The following is an 18,436-nucleotide window of genomic DNA, read 5'->3' as shown; positions in this document are numbered from 1 at the left end:
TAAACGCAAACGTTGCATTAAGATTTATTCGAATTTATACAGGGAAGTGAAAAACTAATTTCTCTGCTGTGGCAGTGCTGAAAAAATATCAGCCTGATTTCTACAGACAACTGACCGGCTAGTGCTGTGTCCCTGGCAGGGACCACTTAAATAAATCAGGCCACTGAGGACACCGACGTCTTGATTGCATAAACCTTGAAAATATTACTGGACAAAGGTAACCAGCCATTTGATTTTAATATTTAGTTCCACATAATGTCGGTTAGTCAACTTAGTTGTAGAGTGCAAAATAAGATATTCTCGATCCTGGGCCTGCAAGAAGTCATAATGCCCTCTAGATTTCCCCTCAATACATTACAAATTTCAAATCTGACACTATTAACATTCTATAGCTTGGAAAGAGAGAGACAGACAGATTACAGATACTGACATATTTACAAACTCACAGATACAGAACCACAGAAATAAAAGTCCTGTAATTAATAGTTTTATAAATACTGATAAATTGTTACTCAAATACACGAAAGGTACCAGGAAGTAAAAGAAGGCCTGGTTCCTTTTGAAACTGACTGAGCAGTAGTGTAACATGGACTGAGCCATAAAGCGTATAGTCAAAGATAAGGCTTGAGAAGTTATTGTTAGAACCTCTGTGTCTCTGCTTGAAAGACAGAGAGCCTCGCAGAGCTGTGATAGTAATTATAAGCACATTCAAGTGAGTCTCTGCAGGTATCTGTATTGCAGTGGAATTATAACTGAGACATAAAATATACATTTCTGTGGGTTAGTTTCAGTATGTAACTGTGGCGGGGTGTGGTTTGTGGCTCAGCTGCAGGAGATGGAGCAGTGGGTTGAGGGTGTGGTGTCAGGAGAGGCTCACCCACACAGCTGACCTCCATCATCTGATCATGTCTCCCTATTTGAGTATGTCACCAGGACCAGAAGACAAAACTGTGCAGGAGGAGGACAGCTGGAAATAAAAACACTTAACCTACAATGCTGTGTGGGTGGGTCCTTTATTGTGTCACAGTAACCAAAGCCATGTTCTTGATTGTATCTGCCCTAGATATCACATTAAGCTATGAGTACAGAGCAGTTATCGGTGGAGAAGTTCTTTCTCATCAATGGGGCAAGAAAATGCTCCAGTTTTGTTAAAGACAAGCAATAAGCATCATCCATCCATCAATCCATTCTCTTGCGCTTATCCTTGTCAGGGACACAGGGGGTGGGGGGGCGGCAGAGTTTGTACAGAGCTGTGAAAAAAACAAAAAAAGGCAAAATTAAGGGATGCCATATGGCCCTCTATTTGTTCTTCATTCTATTAGCAGTAGTGAAAACGTTGCTGCATAGTAGACAGAATCCCCATTTGGTATATTCATGGAAGGAAATGTACATTAAAACATTTAGTTAGAAAGAGCTGGATAATAACTGATTCATATTTTGTTCTACTTCATTTTTATATTTTATGTTTCTTTGGGGCTGTAAACACAGCAGTGACATGTATTATATGATTGTTATGGTAAATTCCTAGATACTATATACAATGATAAATGCCATATACAGAAAGCAATCTCTGGCATTAGCTGTGTCCCTTGTTTCAAACAGAAAAGAACACAGTGTCTGAAGAGATCATTGATGCACTAACTGCAATTCTGCTGTGTACATTAGAGCTGTCACATATCATACTCAGGATGTATTTGTAGATGCTCTGCTGGTTCATTTCTCAGATAACAAAACAGTTTGTTGTGAGATTTGTTTTCATCTCTGAAGGCTCTAGTACAGTCACCTTTCAAGTGGATTTCAAGTTTTACTTTGATGGATGAGACAACTTGTGGCTCCGGCACCAACTGTTTCTCTTTCAGTATGTTAAAAATCAGAAGCAAGCGTTGCTGTGCAAACAGTGGCTTGAACGGCTCAGTATTGATTGTAATGCTCTTCAGCAAGATTATTTCTCTCTTCATGCATTGTAACTGTAACAAATGTTGCATGAATTTAAAGAATTCAAACTATGCATTTTTTCAGTTGCATAATTATTCCAACAATGTGACAATATAACCACTAATGAGAAGGGAAAAAAAACGAAAAAACTCTAGAGGCCTAGATATGCAATATGCTTTGATTCAGTGGATGGCTTATAGTGAAGGCTTGCCTTCACGTACTTTCAGGTGAGCATGAACATGAGTAGCACTCTGCTAAGACTGTGATTAACTGCTGCAGTGTACTGGAAGGGGATGGGATCACACGACAAACAAGGAAAACAAACTCTGCTGTTGCATGTGGTTGACGACTGAGACAGCAGCACCTGCATGAAAAGCCTTTCTTCAAGAGATGCGTTTGTTGATTTTCTATATTTTTTTTAAATTATATGTTGTTGAAAGCTCAAAATATGAGCATGCTTTCTTCTTTTCATATTAGAGTTGGAATCTAAAATTGGATAATCATTCCTTTGCTTCTAAGCTCTCACCTTCTGTTTTATTCCATCGACCTCATACCGCATGTGGGGCTGTTTTGTTGATGTCAACATTTAAAAGTCAGCACAATTTTTTAAAGCAACATTCAAAAGCAATACAAACTGAACTACACTGATTACATCTGCTTTCAATACAGTCTGTGTCTTTTCACTTATGTATGAAGGAATTCTCTGGTTTGTGTAATGCAGACGAAAAAGAAAAGGTAAACCTTAGACCAATTCCCTTTAGCTTCCTATACCTACAGGCTATGAGAAACTCAAAGGCCTTGTGTGCTCCAGGCACACATTTTGACTGTGTTCAAAGACTCTTTTGTAAAGCAAGATAATCCAAGTTTGTGGTTCGGCTATGATTAAAAAAAGGAACCATGAAACAGAACTTAAATTCTATTTAGTCTCAATGTTGCCCTGTATAGAAGCATGATTTACGTACGTTTCAAGTTCAATTCACCTTGTTAAGTTATAAAGAATTCAGTTCCAGTGCAGCTCTACGGTTGTATTGAGCATCACTTGGAGCATGTTTTGGAAAGATAAAAAGATCAGTGACACAGTGTTTGTTTGGTTCGTTCAGATTGTTTTCAGAATCAGAATCAGAATCAGAAAGGGTTTTATTGCCAAATGTTGAGCAGGTTTACAACATTAGGAAATTGCTGCGGTGCTTCAGTGCAAACATACTGTCATAAATTACGCTTGAATAGACATGAAAATAAAAATAAGAATAAGAATTAAAAGTGCTAAGTAGATAGATATATACATGATATATACATGAGTGCAGGTGGTGATCAGTGCCAAACATGGAATGATGCAGTGAACACAGCGTAGGGTCATGTGTTAGTGGTGGGAACAGTCATACGGTTATTGTTCATGTGTCCAACAGCAGAGGGGAAGAAACTGTTCTTATGGCGAGAGGTTCTGGTGCGAATGGACCGGAGCCTCCTGCCTGAGGGGAGCAGGTCAAACAGACTGTGTCCAGGGTGAGTAGGGTCAGCTGAGATCCGAGCTGCACGCCCCAGTGTCCTGGAGGTGTACAGGTCCTGCAGAGATGGGAGTCTGCAGCCAATCACCTTCTCAGCAGAGCGCACAACACGCTGCAGTCTCTGTTTGTCCCTGATAGTGGCTCCAGCGTACCACACGGTGATGGAGGAGGTGAGGATGGACTCGATGATTGCAGTGTAGAATTGCATCATCGTCCGTGTTGGCAGGTTGAATTTCTTCAGCTGCCTCAGGAAGTACATCCTCTGCTGGGCTTTCTTAATGACGGAGGTGATGGTGGGCTCCCACTTCAGGTCCTGGGTGATGGTGGTACCCAGGAAGCGGAATGAGTCCACAGAGGTGATGGAGGTGTCAGTCAGGATGATGGGGGGGAGTGGAGCTGTGTGCTTCCTGAAGTCCACAATAATCTCCACTGTCTTCTGGGCATTCAGCACCAGGTTGTTGTGGCTGCACCAGGACACCAGACGTTCAACCTCCCTCCTGTAGGCAGACTCATCCCCGTCCGAGATGAGTCCAATAACGGTGGTGTCATCTGCAAACTTGATTAGCTTGACAGACTGGTGGGTGGAGGTGCAGCAGTTGGTATACAGGGAGAAGAGCAGAGGAGAAAGAACACAGCCTTTCTTGACCTTGTCCACCAGATCGAGCAGCCCATCAGTAGCATGCAGCTCACACAAGACAAGCTTCCTCAATTCCTCTTCACTTCTCTCTTTCAGCATTGCCTCATTTAAAATCTTCTTCTGTAAATTTACTTTTTCAGTAATTTTGTTCACATCATTTTCTTGGCTCTATTTACATATTCCTTCTGCTTTTCTTTCACCTATTTTCCACTTATTATAAATTATAAATTATAATATATATATATATATATATATTGTACTCTCTTTGTCTCTTTTCTGCAACCTCTTCACATAAGACCTCTTTTCTTTTTCCTTGTTTTCTTTTCTTTGTCCCTTGCTTCCCTTACGTCATTCATTTTCCTCTAAGTTTTCCCATCTTGATCATCACCCTTCTTCTCACCGACTTGTTTCCCAGTAGAAGTAACACAATGTTGCAATTGCAGAGATTATAGTTTTGTGAAATGGCGCTTAAATTCAGATGACAAAGCACCCACCCACTCCCCCGCACCAAAAAATACCCACTGTAACAGTCCACTGTCTGCATCTTGTCCAGCATTAGGTATACCAATAGTTATCATAGGAAAAACCAACATACAGTTTACATGATATCTTCTTTTTTTGTTTGCATGCAGACAATTCCTATGAATTGTCTGCAATATATAAATACAGTTAACTGAATAAAATGTTTGGGTTTTAATGCAGCACTACTTTACAAATGTTGTGCTGCCTTAGAGCCAGAACATCTAGCCCATTTGTTATCATTTTAATTTTGGTTTTCAGCCTTGTCCCTTGTGAACACAGATGCATTTGGATTCTATGATCCTTTTCATTTTATTATGCATCATAAATGATGAAACACTCCAGCTCTATGCATTTTTTGAGAAAACATATTCTTACATTTTTGATCACGTTTTCAAAGTAACCATCTCTTCTAGTGTTGTGTTGCCCCTGCCTAAGCACTTTTAAACTGTGTTGCTTACATCAAGCTTAAACAGTCAACTTAAATTGCCTAAGAGCCGAAAAAATGAAGAGTTTCCCCACACAAATAAAGATGGTCTGTTTATACTGATTAGTCAACTGCTGCACCACTGCACTTACTGAAAACAATTTGTCTCTGTAGTTGCTAAATGAAGCAGCAAAGTTGCTAAATTGGTAACACCGGCAAAGCTGTGGATTGTAGAACCAAAACACAAAGCTGTTTGAGGGTTAGTAGTCTGTTGATAGACAGAGTTGAGCTTTTGCTGTGGATTTATTATAATAGCTGAGAACTTTTAAATGAAGGAACATTATTATTGCTGCCTCTCATTTCCATAATGCTCCATGTGTTAATTTCTCTGCTGGAATCCAGTACTGGATGAATCTGCCCCATAGAAAATACATTTTATCCCAGTGATACTGAATGCTTTGTTGCTGGCTTTGAACACGAATCAAAAGCTAGGCAGCAATTATTGGGCATGTTTGTTGGGGTATGTCAAGTGCACAGATTTCAAAACAATCTTGTCTTGTTCATGTTGACAGATCACCAAATGGATTAGCCTCTTTTTACTCCTCCTCCAAATTCTTCACCCTCAGACTATTCCCACTCCAACATGCATGCATTATTTTACTTCTGCCTCATTAGTCATGAGCTGACAGGGAGAGGGTGTGTACAGTCAGCTTCTAACAGTGCCGACCCCAGCCTCCCTGGGGCCCTGAGGAAACTTCTGCTGGTGGCTGGGTTGGAGCTGTGAAAAATACTTCCCATATAATTATGAGAATCACATAGTGATCAGATAGTGTTTATTTTGAGTTTCTGAAAATTACAACCAAGTTGTAATCTGCTTCCCTGTTTTTATTTTCTTTTGACCAAAGGCATCTCTCTATCGCATACTTCAACAATGATACTCCTACCTCTTCAAGAATATTCATGACCTGGCTAGATATTGTGAGGGAGGTTTTCTTATGGAAGAAAATGAAAAGAATGAAGGAAAGGAACCTGCAGTTCATACAGTTTAGTAATCTGCCATTGTCTTCTTTTTGGTGTTGCTGAACTGATCAGTGTAATAAATGTTTTTTAAAGAATGTAACAGATTGAGGATTTGGCCACTCCTAAAGTCTGTAGTCTGTCTCTAATAGGTTTTGGCTTTTTAATATCGGCCTACTACACTTGCATCCACATCCTCTTTGCACATCATATTTGGAGTTTTGACAACTACCAATGCAAGTTCAACACTTTGAGTCTGCTCAAGACCTTGTACCTGCTTAATTTGTCATGGAATCACAAGGCAACAGGTCAACTGGCCATGTAACGGTGTGTCTGTTACATGGCCAGTATGTTGTCCAATAACTTGTAAACTTCTGAAAACAGGATACTATATACAGTTAAGTATATAATTTGTTTTTCCAGCTATACTCTATACATCTATTCAGCCAAAAGCAGAAAAATAAATTAGTTCTTCACAGTACAAATGGATAATGACCCAAAGCATTTTGAAAAACAAACCTTCATTTCTCCAGGCAAAGAAACAAGACGTTTTTTATTGGTTAAGGCAGTCACCTGATCGCACCATCAGAACATGCTCAGTTACTGAGGACAAAACAATTCAATTTTTTTATTGTCCCACATGGGGAAATCAGTTTAGCAGCAGGATAAAAATAAACAGAACAATAATATAAAATAATAATGACAATAATAGTGATAGAAAGTCCAAGGACAGTTATTTGCCATTGAGGAGACAAGATGCAGTGGGGATAAAAGAGACCTGGAGTCCTTTAGTCTTCCTCACAGGTACTCTAAAACGGCAGCCGGAAGGCAACAACTCAAACTCACTGTGAAGTGGATGGTTCAAACAATTAATAATAGAATGAGCCTTTCTAAGCACATTTCTATTGTAGATGGCCAAAAGTCCATCTTGCCAGCGCCCTGAAATTTTGCTAGCAGTTTTTACCAGAAGTCCCAACCGATTCTTATTCTTCACCGTCAGGTTACCAAACCAGGCAGCGATACAAAAGGACATCACAGATTCGATAAAACTTCTATAAAACAAAGACAACATCTCAGATGAGACATTAAAAGATCTCATTTTCCTTAAAAAGAACAATCTTTGTTGAACTTTTTTAGTAGTGGCATCAGCATGAGATACAGTTTATGGTCAAGTACCACACCTAGATATTTATAACTCTCAACGATCCCAATATCAGCAGTTTTAATGATAGTAGATGATGAGCTATAAGAGGACTTCCTAAAATCAATAATCATGTCTTTAGTTTTTGACACATTAAGTGAAAGGAAGGACTCATCACACCAATTCACAAAATCATCTACAACCTGTCCACGGCCCGACTCGTCCCCCACTAGAAGACTGACGATTACTGTGTCATCAGTAAACTTCAGGATGTGTCTGTTTGTGAAATTGCTACGACACTCATTTGTGTACAGAATGAACAGAAGGGGAGAGAGGCAGCAACCCTGGGGTGATCCAGTAGAGGAGGAGAGCACATCAGAAAATACATGATTCACCCTCACGCATTGTGACCTATTAGTCAGAAAGTCTGTCACCCAGCCGACCAGACTAGTGTCAAGCTTGAAATGATTGTAAAGCCTGTCAGTAAGTAAGAAGGGTTGAATTGTGTTGAATGCTGATGAAAAGTCAGCAAATAATAATCTTGCATGGGTGTGGGGGGCCTCAAGATGCTCATACAAGAGATGCAGGAGTGTGACAACAGCATCCTCCACACCTCTCTCTGCTCTATAGGCGAATTGGAAGGGGTCAAGATGGTGTTCAACATGCATTAAAATCTCCTTCTTAATTATCTTCTCAAATGACTTCATCACTAAAGAAGTCAGAGCCACAGGCCTAAACTCATTCAGTACCTTAGGAGAACTGCCCTTAGCAACAGGAACAATGACAGCATGTTTCCAAATCTTAGGTATTGTCTGTAGCTCTAAAGAAAGTGAGAAAATATGGTGAAAAATCCCACTCAGCTGATCAGCACAAGTTCTCAGTACCTGTCCACAGATGTTGTCAGGTCCAGGACTCTTACTTTTAGTGTGTCTAAAAAGATTAGCTACCCCCCTCTCATCAATACAAATTGATGGGGGAGTGATAGTCTTTTCCCTCGGTGTGCTGGTCTGCCTAGAACAGTCAAAGTTCTCAAAACGAAGGTAAAAACTGTTAAGACTGTCAGCCAGATGTTTGTCAGAGGTAAACCCCTCTAAGGTAATATTACTTTTACCTGAAAGCAGATAGACCACAAACAAGCAGCAGTTGAAGGTGCTGCAATAAAGGGCTAATAGATAATCTGAAAGGAGGAAACACAGCATTTGGTGATGTTTATGGGTTTTAAATGTCAACCAGTCACTGAATGCAAAGACTATGTATAAATGCAGAAAAAAATCTCTTAAAAGAAAAACCTGAAAGTTTGCACTTCCAGCACATATTGATTGTTTGATTTAGAACTCAATATGGCAGCGTGTCTGTACACTGTCATACATTACAATGGTTGCTTTTTGGTGGTGGCATGGCTCACTTTGTGAGATTTACTGTATTAAAAAAAAAAGGATTCTTAATCCTGTGAACCTCACCGATTCCTAACTATTAATCACTGTTTACAGTCTGTGAAGTCTACATTTATCCAATAAATTGAACCCCCAAGTCTAACCAAAATGAGTTTTTTGATTATATTATCATATTTTTGGACTCTGCAAACACTCCTTATGGCTGTGAAAGCTGATGAAACAACTGATGAACTGTGGGCCAGTGACTCTGCTCAGGTATATTTATGAACATTTAAATGAGGTGAGATTTATTTTTTTCTGTTGTTAATGGACACAATCACAAAGGGACTCAAATGTCCCTGAGACAGTGACTTCTGCCAGATAAATACAGAAAAACAACAAGGGTTGTATTAATCTGTGTAATAAGCTATATATTGTTTGTTTGCAGGCCAGATTAAAAGAAACATTTCCTCATATATCCTTTGGACATCGCCCATGAGTTAAACCTCACCACGCAATTCAATTCAATTCAATTTTATTTATATAGCACCAAATCACAACAACAGTCACCTCAAGGCGCTTTATATTGTAAGGTAGACCCTATGAGCAAGCACTTTGGCGACAGTGGGAAGGAAAAACTCCCTTTTAACAGGAAGAAACCTCCAGCAGAACCAGGCTCAGGATTTTGAATTCAATTCTAGATTTAACAGGAAGCCAATGAAGGGAAGCCAAAACAGCAGAAATATGCTCTCTCTTTCTAGTCCCTGTCAGTACTCTTGCTGCAACATTTTGGATTAACTGAAGGCTTTAGGAGTTTTAGGACATCCTGATAATAATGAATTGCAGTAGTCCAGCCTAGAAGTAATAAATGCATGAACTAGTTTTTCAGCGTCACTCTGAGACAGGATATTTCTAATTTTAGAGATGTTGGGCAAATGGAAGAAAGCAGTCTTACACATTTTTTTAATATGTGCGTTGAAGGACATGTCTTGGTCAAAATCACTCCAAAGGTTCCTCACAGCGTTACTGGAGGCCAAGGTAATGCCATCCAGAGTAAGAATCTGGTTAGATACCATATTTCTAAGATTTTCAGGGCCGGGTACAATAACCTCAGTTTTATCTGAATTAAGAAGCATAAAGTTGGAGGCCATCCAAGTCTTTATGTCTTTAAGACATTCCTGCAGTTTAACTAATTGGTGTGTGTTATCTGGCTTCATGGATAGATAGAGCTGGGTGTCATCAGCATACAGTGTTGGGAAGGTTACTTTTAAAATGTATTCCACTACAGATTACAGAATACATGCCCCAAAATGTATTTTGTAACGTATTCCGTTACGTTACTCAATGAGAGTAATGTATTCTGAATACTTTGGAGTACCTATTATATTATCATGCTTTTTACAACTACATGACTGTACTATTGCTGTGTGATTTATTACTATTACTGAAGGCTACTCGCCATACCAATATCAACTAGATTTTTAAATCTTAATATAAAATGAGTAACAGTAGGGTGGACATTAGGTAAGGCTGCACTTTTTGCAGCAATCTCATATAGAAAACTATTCCGCGCGTATATAAAACAGGTCTGCAGCTCTGAACCGTAGTAAAAGGACCTCTGGCTAATACGTCAGGTTCATGTCGGGCTCGTAGCTGAAAACTAGCTTTACTTTGTTGTCGGGATCAACTTTGCTAGCGAGAGAGAGGCGTTGAAACGCTGCTACAACGGAACTTATTGTTTCGGAGGAAAACACAAACACAGTTTACAGTCGAGTCTTAATAGCTTACTTACAGCTGGGCTTGCGAGGCACTCTTCTTGGCTGCAGTGGTTATTATTATATTTACATGTTTCTGGTCGGTGACAACTCATAATTTTCGACTCTCCTTTTTCTTCCTCCCTCGCTCACAGACACATAATGGGTATAGCAGTCCATTATCCCTGCAGCACAGACTACACTGCCCATGAGGCTACATTCTTTAGGGCTATGCCTGTAACACTCTGCCTATTGCTTTCATATTAAATAATTTTTTGAATAATAATTTTTAAAAATATTTCTTCATGTCATTATGCGGGTCGCAAGTAGAGGTGACATGGGCCGCGAGATTGAGACACAGACATTAGAGCCTCTTAATGCGTGTTTTATTTGGGTTTCCACCGGCGTGGAAACCAAAAATAGAGAGGGCATAACACAGGGGTCAGCAACCTTTAAGACCCAAAGAGCCATTTGGACCTGGTTTCCACGCAAAAGAAAACACTGGGAGCCGCAAATACTTTTTGACATCTAAAATTAAGATAATACTGTATATATTGTTTTTTTTTACCTTTATGCTTTATGTGAACAACTAAGGTGTGATGCTTATGAAATCCATGAAGTGCTACAGAGAAAATTACATTTTATTTATGTAATTAACACATTTTGAACTCTTAAAGAAATATAACAAAAGGAAAGACACCCAGCTGAACTAAAATGATCCATGTAGCAAACAAAAACTGTTGTGAGCCGCCACCCTTATATCGCCTTTGGGCTTTTGGAGCCTTGACCTGACTTTTAAAAAAATAATTGGAAAAAAGCACTATGCTGCTAAAAAAAATGAAAAATAGATATTTGCAAAATTCTGCCTAAATATGTATTTTACCAGGTTAAGGTATGTGGCGGGGCGTGGTCTGCAGAGCCGCTGCAGGGGAGGTGGACGCACCTGAGCAGCACCCGCAGTCACGCCTCGCCGCCTTAACGTCTGTGCCATCTATGCTGTTGTGTTGTTGGTGGTATATGTCGGGCTGTGAGCTGAAAAGCTACAGCCGGCTGTATGCGTACAGCAACCGTGTGTGAAAAGTGGTCAATAAAGAGATGCTGAAAAGCATGTTCATGCAAACATCGTAGGGTCTGCCATGATATGTTTACAATGGGACTTCTGCTCATGAACCTCTGCGCATATCCCATATGCGCACAGCGTCTGCAAATCGGGGCTGTACGAAGTCACTTTCATCTTTACGCAGGACTGCAAGCTGTCATCTGTGAGGCGTGAGCGGTGTTTGTTTTTAACATAGTTCACAGTGGAGAATAGCTGCTGACATAATGTGGATCCGAAGATCCATAACTGGCCTACTTGGGGTTGAAAGTCTCGATAAATGCACGGCGTTTCGACGGGTACACCGGCTTCTGCGAGTGTGACGCTTATTTTGAGCGATGAAAAAATGATAAAACATAATTTTATTTTTATATTTCAATGTCACAATAATCTTCCAATTTAGAACTACAAGTTTAAAAAAAAGAACATAAATAAAATACACCTCAGCTAAAGACTTATAATTTATTTTCCCAAACCACGCGGAGCCGCACTATAACGACTAAAGAGCCGCATGCGGCTCCGGAGCCGCAGGTTGCCGACCCCTGGCCTAACCTGACCGCCACAGGAAAAGACCTCCGTGTAATCAACAAAGTAACTGTATTCTGAATACCACCAGTAACAGTAACGGTAACGTAACGGTAACTGTAACAGAATACAGTTACTCATATTTTGTATTTTAAATACATAACGGCGGTACACGTATTCCGTTACTCCCCAACACTGTCAGCATAGCGGTGAACATGTATACTATGTCTTCTGATGATACTGCCTAAGGGAAGCATGTATAATGTGAACAGAGTGGTCCTGGCACTGAACCCTGTGGAACTTCATAATTAACCTCAGCATGTGAAGAGGACTCTCCATTTACAAATTGGAGTCTATTAGATAGATATGATACAAACCACTGCAGCGCAGTACCTGTAATACCTACAGCATGTTCTAATCGTTCTAATAGGATATTATGGTCAGCAGTATCGAACGCTGCACTGAGGTCTAGCAGGACAAGCACAGAGATGAGTCCACTGTCAGAGGCCATAAGAAGATCATTTGTAACCTTCACTACAGCTGTTTCTGTGCTGTGATGAGCTCTGAAACCTGACTGAACCTCTTCAAATAAGCCATTCCTCTGCAGATGATCTGTTAGCTGTTTGACAACTACTCTTTCAAGGATTTTTGATATGAAAGGAAGGTTAGAGATTGGCCTATAATTAGCTAAGACAGCTGGGTCTAGAGATGGCTTTTTAAGTAAACGCAACAGGCCTGCTAATCTTGTAGCCCTGTTAACTTTTTTTGACAACCTCTTACCAAATTTCTCCAAGTCCCCTAGGAGAGCTGCAGTCCTGGATGAAATGTGTGGCGGGAGGATTCCAGAGTGAGGACAAACAAGGTGAATCTTTGAAAGCTACACCTTCCATGTTTGAACATCAAAACACTTTGAAACAGTGTTATGAAAAAGTGTGGAATTATCAGTCCTGAAACAGCGTGCCAGTCCATCATGGGCCACCTGCATTGCAGGGATGTAAACTTTCTTTTCTCTTTATCTGTTTCCCCACACTGGCCTCATGCATGTTGATATTCTATGCAGTCTTCTTCAAAAACAAACTATGCATCCTCTAAAAACCAAACAGGCTCAGGAGAGTTTTTTCCTGTTTCATAGAAGAAGTGAAGGACAAGCTGACTAAAGATGACACTCAGATGCTGTGCCTGCATCATGGTCTGATATAGTATCTGTTAGTATCTGTACAGTTAGCTCCACAATGCACTGAAATAATAATAAAGCAGTTAAATGCTTTGTGACATTCTTGTACCGTAACTCATTGGTTCTGATTTTTTTTTTGCTGTACAAGTGAACATTTGCCAATGATCTGCAGAGAGGAGGGTTTGAGTTTGCGATGTAATTTTGTTGACTTTTGGAAACTTTTTTTGTAAACACTGGAATAAATGCAAACAGCCATCAAAACCCCTTCCATATAGTCAAAGAGTGGTTAAAGAGGACAAAATAATTTCTTCACAGTACTATGGGACAGGATAGCATGAACACACTGGCTACACTGATGTCAGTGGACTTACAGGACAGTTCAATTAACTTTTGGTCATTTGGAGATTCACTTCAACTACAGCAGGGCCCCATCTGTAGAGCTCTTGAACGATCATCACACATTTTCCTGTCTGTATATTTTCCAATTCTTCCCTCAGCCATGGTTGGTATTTTTTCTGCACTTACCAGCAGTTTTACATAGGACACAGTGTTTGACAAAAGGAGTTACTTTGGGATAGAGAAACATCTGCTATAGTGTCTGATGGAAGCCATTAAAGTAGATACAACTATTTGTAGCGAATCTCAAGGTGGTTTCCTTTGTCGTTTTCCTTTGTTTTTACACTTTAAAAGATGTGTCTGTGTATGCACTCAGTGATTTCACCGTGGATCTCAAACTTTGCTTAGCACCTGTACCACTGTCTCTTAGTAACTTTACCCAATTTCCAAAATTGAAAATTTTAATGATTACTATTTTGACACTCTGGGGGAGATTCAGGAGACAAGGGTATGCAACATCATGCAATGTTGTTCTTAAGCACTTGTTGAAGAACAGTGATGTTGCTGTTACTTGGAGTCTTGTAAGTAAAACTTCTGTTGATGTGAGGCCATCTACTGATAGATAAAATGCATTTTGTTGACCACACCATCCAATAGCAACACTTTTTTCACTCCTGAATATAAAACAGCTAGTTTACTTGCCGTAAAAGACAACAGATGGTAGCTTGGCCCATAAAAGTGAAATTTTAACTTGGGGAACAGAAATCCATCTTTACTTAGGAAACAAAATTTGGTTTCCAAACAGTACAGTCGTGTTGTGGGTGAACAGCTGTCTAACTTAATTACCTGCATAACACTCCAGCTCAGAAACCGGAAACACATCAAGAGCAGAGTTCTTATATTCTTTATGTTTTTGCTTCTGAATAATTCAATTCAATTCAATTCAATTTTATTTATATAGCGCCAAATCACAACAAAAGTCGCCTCAAGGCGCTTCATAGATACAGAGAAAAACCCAACAATCATATGACCCCCTATGAGCAAGCACTTTGGCGACAGTGGGAAGGAAAAACTCCCTTTTAACAGGAAGAAACCTCCGGCAGAACCAGGCTCAGGGAGGGGCGGCCATCTGCTGCGACCGGTTGGGGTGAGAGAAGGAAGACAGGATAAAAGACATGCTGTGGAAGAGAGACAGAGGTTAATAACAGATATGATTCAATGCAGAGAGGTCTATTAATACATAGTGAGTGAGAAAGGTGACTGGAAAGGAAAAACTCAATGCATCTTGGGAATCCCCCGGCAGCCTACGTCTATTGCAGCATAACTAAGGGAGGATTCAGGGTCACCTGGTCCAGCCCTAACTATATGCTTTAGCAAAAAGGAAAGTTTTAAGCCTAATCTTGAAAGTAGAGATAGTTTCTGTCTCCCGAATCCAAACTGGAAGCTGGTTCCACAGAAGAGGGGCCTGAAAACTGAAGGCTCTGCCTCCCATTCTACTTTTAAATACTCTAGGAACAACAAGTAGGCCTGCAGAGCGAGAGCGAAGTGCTCTAATAGGGTGATATGGTACTACAAGGTCATTAAGATAAGATGGGGCCTGATTATTTAAGACCTTGTATGTGAGGAGCAGGATTTTGAATTCAATTCTGGATTTAACAGGAAGCCAATGAAGGGAAGCCAAAACAGGAGAAATCTGCTCTCTCTTTCTAGTCCCTGTCAGTACTCTTGCTGCAGCATTTTGGATTAGCTGAAGGCTTTTCAGTGAGTTTTTTGGACATCCTAATAATAATGAATTACAGTAGTCCAGCCTGGAAGTAATAAATGCATGAACTAGTTTTTCAGCGTCACTCTGAGACAGGATATTTCTAATTTTAGAGATGTTGCGCAAATGGAAGAAAGCAGTCTTACATATTTGTTTTATATGTGCGTTGAAGGACATGTCCTGGTCAAAAATGACTCCAAGGTTCCTCACAGCGTTACTGGAGGCCAAGGTAATGCCATCCAGAGTATGAATCTGGTTAGATACCATATTTCTAAGATTTTCAGGGCCGAGTACAATAACCTCAGTTTTATCTGAATTAAGAAGCAGAAAGTTAGCGGCCATCCAGGTCTTTATGTCTTTAAGACATTCCTGCAGTTTAACTAATTGGTGTGTGTTATCTGGCTTCATGGACAGATAGAGCTGGGTGTCATCTGCATAGCAGTGAAAATGTATGCTATGTCTTCTAATGATGCTGCCTAAGGGAAGCATGTATAATGTAAACAGAATTGGTCCTAGCACTGAACCCTGTGGAACTCCATAATTGACCTCAGTGTGTGAAGAGGACTCTCCATTTACATGCACAAATTGGAGTCTATTAGATAGATATGATACAAACCACTGCAGTGCAGTACCTGTAATACCTACAGCATGTTCTAATCGCTCTAATAGGATATTATGGTCGACAGTATCGAACGCTGCACTGAGGTCTAGCAGGACAAGCACAGAGATGAGTCCACTGTCAGAGGCCATAAGAAGATCATTTGTAACCTTCACTAAAGCTGTTTCTGTGCTGTGATGAGCTCTGAAACCTGACTGAAACTCTTCAAATAAACCATTCCTCTGCAGATGATCTGTTAGCTGTTTGACAACTACTCTTTCAAGGATTTTTGATATGAAAGGAAGGTTGGAGATTGGCCTATAATTAGCTAAGACTGCTGGGTCTAGAGATGGCTTTTTGAGTAAAGGTTTAACCACAGCCAGCTTGAAGACCTGTGGTACATAGCCGATTATTAGAGATAGGTTGATCATATTTAAGATCGAAGAATTAATCAATGGCAGGACTTCTTTGAGCAGTTTTGTAGGAATGGGGTCTAAAAGACACGTTGATGGTTTGGAGGAAGTAATTATTGAAGTTAACTCAGAAAGATCAATTGGAGAAAAAGAGTCTAACTTAACATCAATGGTACTAAGAGTAGCTGTAGATAATATTACATCTGTGGGATGATTACTGGTAATTTTTTCTCTAATGATAAAAATTTTATTTGTGAAGAAGTTCATGAAGTCATTACTAGTTAACGTTAAAGGGATGGTTGGCTCAACAGAGCTCTGACTCTTTGTCAGCCTGGCTACAGTGCTGAAGAGAAACCTGGGGTTGTTCTTATTTTCTTCAATCAGTGATGAATAGTAAGATGTTCTGGCTTTGCGGAGGGCTTTCTTATAAAGCAGCAAACTATTTCTCCAGGCTAAATGATGATCCTCTAAATTTGTGACACGCCATTTCCTCTCCAGATTACGAGTCATCTGCTTTAGGGTACGTGTTTGAGAATTATACCACGGAGTCAGGTACTTCTGATTAGAGACCTTAGTTTTCACTGGAGCTACAGTATCCAGAGTCGTACGTAGTGAGGAGGTGAAATTATTAACAAGATAATCGACCTCTGTTGGGGTAGCGTTCAGATAGCTGCTCTGCTCTGTGTTGGTACAGGGCATTGAAGATGATAACAGTGGGTGGATTATATTCTTAAACTTAGTTACAGCGCTTTCAGAAAGACATCTACTTTGATAAAATCTACTCTCCACTGCTGTGTAATCAATTATTGTAAATGTAAATGTTATCAGGAAATGATCAGACAGGAGAGGGTTTTCAGGAAACACTGTTAAATGTTCAGTTTCTATGCCATATGTTAAAACAAGATCTAGAGTGTGATTAAAGTGGTGGGTGGGTTCTTTTACATTTTGAGAGAAGCCAATTGAGTCTAATAACAGACTAAATGCCATGTTGAGGCTGTCATTTTTAGCATCTACATGGATGTTAAAATCACCCACAATAATTATTTTATTTGAGCTCAGAACTAAATTAGATATAAAGTCTGAGAAATCAGACAGAAACTCTGTGTAAGGCCCAGGTGGACGATAGATGATAACAAGTAAGACTGGTTTCTGAGTTTCACAGCTGGGGTGGACAATGTTAAGCATCAGGCTTTCAAATGAATTAAAAGTCTGTCTTGGTCTTTCATTAATTAATAGGCTGGTGTGAAAAATTGCTGCCACACCGCCCCCTCGGCCTGTGCTTCGAGGTTTCTGGTAGTTAGAATGACTCGGGGGTGTTGATTCATTTAAACTAACATAATCATCCTGCTGCAACCAGGTTTCTGTAAGGCAGAGTAAATCAATTTGTTGATCAATTATTAAGTCATGTACTAACAGAGACTTGGAGGAGAGAGACCTAATATTTAATAATCCACATTTCACTGTTTTACTCTTTGGTTCAGATGTGGATACTGTATTGTTCTTTCTTTTTGATTGTTTATGTTTAAGTTGTTTGTTGCTGGTTTTTAGTTTGTTTTTTGTCTTTTTGGAAGCTGACACAGTCTCTATGGAGATGGGTTTTTGGGGGGGTAGCAGGAGGAGAGAAGCTGCAGAGAGGCGTGTAAGACTGCAACTCTGCTTCCTGGTCCCAACTCTGGATAGTCATATTTTGGGGGGTTTAATAAATTTGTCCATATTTCTAGAAATGAGAGCTGCTCCATCCAAAGTGGGATGGATGCCGTCTCTCCTAACAAGACCAGGTTTCCTCCAGAAGGTTTGCCAATTATCTATGAAGCCCACATCGTTTCTGGGACACCACTCAGACAGCCAGCAATTTAAGGAGAACATGCGGCTAAACATGTCACTCCTGGTCTGATTGGGGAGGGGACCAGAGAAAACTACAGAGTCCGACATTGTTTTAGCAAAGTTGCACATCGATTCAATATTGATTTTAGTGACCTCCGATTGGCGTAACCGGGTGTCATTACTGCCGACGTGAATTATGATTTTACTGAATTTACGTTTACCCTTAGCCAGCAGTTTTAAATTTCCTTCAATGTCGCCTGCTCTGGCCCCTGGAAGACAATTGACTATGGTTGCCGGTGTCTCTAGCTTCACATGTCTGAGAACAGAATCACCAATTACCAGAGTTTGACCCCCGGCGGGTGTGTCACCGAGTGGGGAAAAACGGTTAGACACATGAACG

The 18,436-nt window shown here is 40.1% G+C and overlaps 1 long non-coding RNA gene across 1 annotated transcript in view; it reads right to left on the bottom strand.

Annotated features, from left to right (window-relative positions):
* Positions 1-997: 997 nt before the first annotated feature.
* LOC146361649 (uncharacterized) overlaps positions 998-18,436 on the bottom strand; it is a 58,088-nt gene continuing 40,649 nt past the window's right edge. Inside the window, exon 3 of the long non-coding RNA XR_014799503.1 lies at positions 998-1,250. This is a non-coding gene — a long non-coding RNA (uncharacterized LOC146361649). The remainder of the gene's footprint in view (positions 1,251-18,436) is intronic.

This window comes from Perissodus microlepis, chromosome 23 (genome assembly GCF_051167445.1).
Source record: "Perissodus microlepis isolate ML-2025 ecotype Zambia chromosome 23, ASM5116744v1, whole genome shotgun sequence".
NCBI lineage: Eukaryota > Metazoa > Chordata > Actinopteri > Cichliformes > Cichlidae > Perissodus > Perissodus microlepis.
Note: the sequence above shows the minus strand (reverse complement) of the source record. Positions and strands in the feature narration are given on the sequence as shown.